Below are 6,772 nucleotides of genomic sequence, written 5' to 3' on the forward strand. Positions count from 1 at the left end.
TTGGATAGAGCTCTTGTGTTTTTATTATTTATTTATTTAAGATTTTATTTATTCATTTGAGAGACAGAGAGAGAGTGTGTGAGTGGGAGGGGCAGAGGAAGAGGGAGAAAGAATCAGAAGCAAATTCTGCACTGAGTGCAGAGCCCGACTCTGGGCTCAACCCCACAACTGGGAGGTCACGACCTGAGGTGAAACCAAGAGTCAGACGCTTAATGGACTGAGCCACCCAGCTGCCCCTTGTGTTCTTAAATAAATCTAGGATGAACTTCTGGCACAGTGCATGGCTCTCAAACACTTCTACTGAATCTGCATCTCTGATTGGAGTTCAGGAATGTGCCTTATTATAAACAGGGTAATTGTGATGCAGGCAGTCCACAGAACACACTTGGAGAAACATCCACAGGCGTCCATCCATGACCTAGCAACCTCTGCCCTATAAACTGGCTTCTTAGGCAACTACCTAACATCGACCTGAAGTACCTTTCGTCATGCTCCATCCTGATCACAGTCCCCGGCCTCCTACCAAAAGTTAACCATCAGCCTGATATTTTTAGTCTTCACTTCCCTGTATTTTTTTTAAAGTTTCATCACCCAAATATGCATCTTTAGAAACAATAGTTTCATCTTGCCCATTTAAAGAAAATGTTGATATGCCTTTTAAGTCTCTTTTAATCTATGGTTCCTCACTCATCCTTTTATTTTCCTTATAATTTATCTCGAAGCAGGGAGTGGGTTGAATGGTGGCCCCTCCCACAAGATATGTTCACTGGGACCTTTGATTTTGACCTTATTTAGAAAAATGGTCTTTGCAGAATAATTAAGGTAAGGATCTCGAGATGACCTTGGATTAGGATGAGCCCTAAATCCAATGTCAGTTATTTTATAAGAGAAGAGGAGAAGAGAAACGTAGAGGAGATAATGGGAGCAGAGGCAGAGAATGAAGTGATGTGTCCCCAAACCAAGGCACACCAAGGATTGCCCGTAGTCACCGGAAGCTGGGAGAGGGACATGGAGCAGATTCTCCCTCAGGAGCCTCCAGAAGGAAACAACCCTGCCGCCATCTTGATTTCAGAGTTCTGGCCTCCAGAACTGGGAAAGAATTTCTGTTGTTTTAAGCCTCCTCGTTTGTGGTCATTTGTTATAACAGCTCCAGGAGCTCATTCAAGGAATTTGGGCCATTTAACCTCATGGCCTGAATTTGGCAGGCACACTCATGGTGTAGTTTACCCTGCTGCTCTGTCTCCTGCATTTCCTGTGGATTTTGCAGCTGGATCCACGGTATGGACCAGACTCGGGTTTGATTCGTTTGGCAAACCCGAGGCATGCAATACCATTTTGTCCCTTGTTCTGTGATCTTAGCAATCATTCATGCTCCTTATTTTCTTTTTCCCACCATATTTGTCCTCAATACTTTTCTGTATGTGAAATTTGTTTTCTTGGACTTGAGCGAGAAGGGTTCCTGTAAGCCTGTCTGTCTTCACAGAGCTCCATCCTTCATTGTTGTCATGAGGATGGAGGCTTACTTTCTGAGATTTCCGTGTTGTGTCCCCTCCACCCCTACTCCAGTCTAGTGTAGACCTTCCCTTTCCTTCTTTTGCCTTGTCCCTGTCCTGGTCAGTTTTTGTTTTGTTTTGTTTTTGTTTGTTCTTGTTTTTGTTTTTTTAGAGAGAGAGAGCGTGTGAGCGGGGTGGGAAGGGGTGTGGGAGAGGGAGAGAGAGAATTTTAAGCAGGCTTCATGCCCAGTGCAGAGCCCGACTTGGGGCTCCCTGTCATGACCCTGAGATCATGACCTGAGCTGAAATCAAGAGTTGGACGCTTAACCGACTGAGCCACCCAGGCGCCCCTTGCTTGGTCAGTTTTGATTCTATCCTAGCAATTCCTGCTTGGTGTCTCCTCATCTTAAAAGGGAACCCTGAGGGTTTTGGAGGCAGAGGCTAGACTGTTCCTGTCCCTCCAGACCATCCTACCACTGTCCTTGCTCTCACCTGCTCCCGGGGGGCAGAAGCCCCCACAGTTTCAGCTGCCATTCCCATGCCACTCTGCTCACAGCCCTGTGAGGCTCTGCTGGCTCTTTGGGGGTTCTCCTGATCATAGGTCCAACGGCACTACCCTGTTCTTTCTTTCTTTCCCAGACACAGGTTCTGATACCCCGCAGCTTTTATGGTAGTTGGTGGTCTGTTCCCTCTCATTTGTATTTTGGGACTCATGGAGTTACTCTGTCACCAAATTTTGTCATAAACATTGCTCGTGGGGTTCTGGTTTTCCTATCTAGAAATCCTTTCTGTTTTCATACAGGGGTAAGGAGAGATTGAAGAACAATGCTGCCTCATTGCCATCTTCGGATTTACCTTTCCTTTTTTTTTTTTAATTCTGTATTTTAATTTTCATTAACATACAGTGTTATATTAGTTTCAGGTGTACAATATAGTGATTCAACAATCCCATCACCTACTTCACCCATTCCCCCACCCCTCTCCCCTCTGGACACCACCAGTTTGTTCTCTATGATTAAGAGTCTATTTCTTGATTTCTCTCTCTTTTTATTTCCCCTTTGCTCATGTGTTTTGTTAAATTCCACATATGAATGCAATCAGAGGATATTTGTCTTTCTATGACCAACTTATTTCACTCAGCATTATGTTCTCTAGATCCATCCATGCTGTTGCAAAAGGCAAAATTTCACTTTTTTTATGGCTGAATAATATGCCTTATATATATGTATATATGAATATATATATATATTCCATCTTTTTTTAAAAGATAGATTTATTTATTTGAGAGAGAGAGAGAGAGAACATGAGCAGGGAGAGGGGCAGAGGGAGAGGGAAAGAAGTAGACTCTGAACTGAGCACAGAGCCTGACACAGGCTCAATCTCTCAACCTGGAGATCATGACCTGAGTCGAAGTCAAGAGTTGGACGCTAAACTGACTGAGCTGCCCAGATGCCCCTATACCACATCCTCTTTATCCATTCACATATCAGTGGACACTTGGGCTGCTTCCATAGTTTGGCTGTTGGGGATAATGCCGCTATTAACTTAGGGGTGCATGTATCACTTTAAATTGGGTCTTTTTGGTATTCTTTAGGTACATACCCTTACCTTTCCTTTTCATCAAATTTATTTTGAATCCACCACATTGGACTGTCATGAAAACAATGTAATGCAGGCACACATTTCTGTAAGCATGAAGGGAAAGGAACATTATAAGCTGTTTTCTTTCCAGGTTATCAGATAGAACTTGAAAAAGTGAGCTGAGGAAGAGAAGCGGAGTCGAGATGCTTAACTTTACTTAGGCAGTGACTCCAGTGAGATCTAGAAATAGGAGGAAGTGGAGGAACACAGCTACCTTTCCACACCAGGTAGTCTGGTTGTACCTCTTTCCTGTGGGTTTTAAATAGGGAATGTTGTTGTCAGAGCATCACAAATGGGTCTGTGGGTAGAAAATGACTTTTTCTTTCCCACCTTGGTTTCCTTGACAGCATTCCCTCTGGTTTCCCATTCTACCCTCCTGACTTTCCAGAACTCCTTGATGGCTTCCTTTTCTTCATTATTCTCTTAAAAATCTCTTTTCAACTTTTTCCTCCTCCTGTTCTATACATTCTCCCTGGACAGTATTTTTTAAATAATTACTATAGTAAAATGTATACAACACAATATTTATTGTTTTAACCACTTGTAAGTATACAATTCAGTGGCATCAGATACATACAATGTTGTGTAACCATTGCCACTATCTATACCCAAAGCTTTATAATTATCGCCAACAGAAACTCTGTACCCGTTAAATAATAACTCCCCATCCCCCATGTCCCCCAGGCCCTGGTAATTCCCAGGGTCTTTGTGAATTTGACTACGCTAGGTGTTATGGAACCTGGACTGGATTGCCCAACGGAAGAACCAAGAGGCACCTGGAGATCTTGGGGGATAAGAGGTTTATTTAACACCGGCAGGCTCAGAGGAGAGTGGTCTCCAAAGGTCTGAGCCCCGAGCACAAACAAAGGGGGCAATTTATACACTTCTACTTCCGCATACTTGGCACTTTTGGCACGTGTGCAAAGCGGGGCAGGGAGAGGAGCCCGGATTGGTGCGCGTAGGAAGCAGAGCAGGGAGAAGAACCCGGAAGAGCCCCGGGGCAAGGACTGGGACTCTCCCGCTGACTCGGTCAACCATCTTAGCACACAGATTTTCCTTATCATTCCCCCCCTCCTTTGATGCCCCTTTAAACACCTAGTTTAGAGGGCATCATCTTCATCTTCTAAGGGGCGATAGTGAGTAAGGAGTAACTGGAGTCTGATTTTAGCATTTTGAGTAGTGATAAACCTAGTAAGGTCATTAAGAATACAAGGACCAAATTCTATGAGGAGGAGCATTAGGAGGGGGCCGACGAGGGGGGTGAACCAAGGGAACCATTGTGAGAGGGTATCCCACCAAGTTGTCCACTGGAGTGATTCCCACCGGCGATGTACTCGTTCCTGTAATCGGTTCAGAGTTTCTTGGATCACCCCCTGACTCATTAGCATAGAAACAACCATTCCTCCTGTAAGAAGAGGCAGAGCCCCCCTTGAGCGGCCGTGAGCAAGTCGAGCCCACGCCTGATTTGGAGGACCACTGAGGCTAGTGAATTGAGTTGGCACTGCAGGGCCAGGGCCGACTGAGTGAGGGCGGAAAAATCTGCCATGAGTTGTTGAGTTAACCCCTGGTACTGAACCTGAGACATCCAGATGCCAGTGGCACCGAGGGCGACACCTGATGCGGCCAGCAGGCTCACGATAAGAGAGATGGCCACAGGAGAGCTTCAAGGGAGGCTAGGAGGTCTCCATTTGAGTGGGGCATCGCTCCAGGGGAGGACTGAAAGATTGGGTAAGAGACTGACAAGCATGCATGATTGATCGCGCGGGGTGATGTAGATGTATACACCTTGATCACAAGCCAGAAAAGTGGTGTTAGGTGCACAGACCTGACTGTCGCCCGTGATGGGAGAGGAAGAGTTTCCATACAGCGGTACTGGAGCTAGAAAGGGATAATCTGAGGTCCCCGGTGCCGAGGTGGGAGGTGACACAGTGGACTGGTTGAGGATGACACCTAGGTATTGGATGGGACCGGGCTTTATACAGATCCAGCAGTCAGACGCTAGGGTGGATTCTAGTGGTTAAGCACTTGATGGGAGGTGTTAATCATACCTAACAGTTGAGCTATAGATGCTTGCTGCGTGTGGATGGAGGACCTGGGGATGCGCCAGGGCGAGTTATTTTCCGTCTGACTCTGGGGGTTGACTGTAAGGCTTGGAGTGAACATGGACTTAATCATAAATTTAGCCATGGGGTCCGTCCCCATAGGGTGATATTGGCCCAACAGGAGAATGATTCCTGTAGCCCATGATGTGGCATTGGGTTCTAAGACTGAGAGGATGAGCAGTATACAGTGATTGTTAGAGCAAGAGGATGGGGTGGCGTTGCGTGACAAGGAAATCCAGATGTCACTGCGCTGTTTGAGGTGCCATCATCTGGTGGACCATCGTTCCATTCCCAGCCAAGTCGCCACCCATGACTCACATCCCCAGGCTTGCAAGCAGAACTGAGGGCAGGTGTTCGGCTGTTGAGGCGTAGGGCCCCCACAGATGTAGATATCTACCAGCCGGTAACTTGAGTGAGGACCATGGTAGGAACACTGTCTATGAGGTTCCCAGGAGGTGTTGAGAAGCTGGCATCCATCAAAATAGAGGTTAACCTTCGGTGTGTGCACATCCCAGGTGGAAGAAGTCAGTGGGGGCGCTGGTGCGGGATTGAGGGGGATAAGCTGGAAAGTCCACTTGCCAGTAATGGTGATACGAGAGTTTGTCCCCCTTGCCAAGCCGGGCAAGCTAGAGACAGTGCGGAGGAACAGCACACCAGGTAGCAGAAGACCGGGACTGACTGGGGCCAGGAAAACTATGGTGAGGGCGCATGGGTGGCTCAGTTGTTTAAGCGACTGCCTTCAGCTCAGGTCATGATCCTGGAGTCCCAGGATCAAGTCCCGCATCCGGCTCCCTGCTCAATGGGGAGTCTGCTTCTCCCTCTGACCCTCCCCCTCTCATGCTCTCTCTCTCAAATAAATAAATAAAATCTTTAAAAAAAAAAAAAGAAAGAAAAGAAAACTATGGTGAAATGCACTCAGGAGTAGACAGCAGAGGGCCAGTAAAAGTGGGATCTATGACCTTAGGTAGAGGGAGCCATCATGGCTAACCTGACAGCAGATGAAACCTGTGGACAAGTAAGTGCAGTAATACACCCTAGGGACACCCAATAACAATGACAATAGTAAGCCTCTGGGGGAATGTCCAGCCAGGAGGGGCAACAGTGTAGAGTCTGACTCCCAAGATGAGGGAAATCACACCAATGAGAGGCAGGGACCACAGTGAGCAGGTGTCCATCAGTCGGTGGGGTCTCATCGAAGGTGAAGCCAGAGTGGGTTTGTGAAATCTGGCTGGACTCTCCACTGGCATGGCTCCTGGTCCTAATGATGAGCTTTCTTCATTCTGGAGTGGTGGACCCACAAGGTGACACCTGAGACCTTGAGGACAGTAGGGGTGGTTAGAACAACAGTGTGGGGCCCTGTCCACTGTGGTTTGAGGGGGTCTTTCTTCCAATCTTTGACCCAAACTGAGTCCCCTGTCTGGAAGGAGTGTACCTGAGACTGTAAGGAGATTGGGGCCCTCTCAGTGGTGTACTTTTGTAATTTATTTAGGGTAGCCCCTAGGGCCTGAAGCTCCTCCTTTATCCCTTTATCTCCAA

This window comes from Leptonychotes weddellii, chromosome 8 (genome assembly GCF_054177405.1).
Source record: "Leptonychotes weddellii isolate Sample4059 chromosome 8, ASM5417740v2, whole genome shotgun sequence".
NCBI classification, from domain to species: Eukaryota; Metazoa; Chordata; class Mammalia; order Carnivora; family Phocidae; genus Leptonychotes; species Leptonychotes weddellii.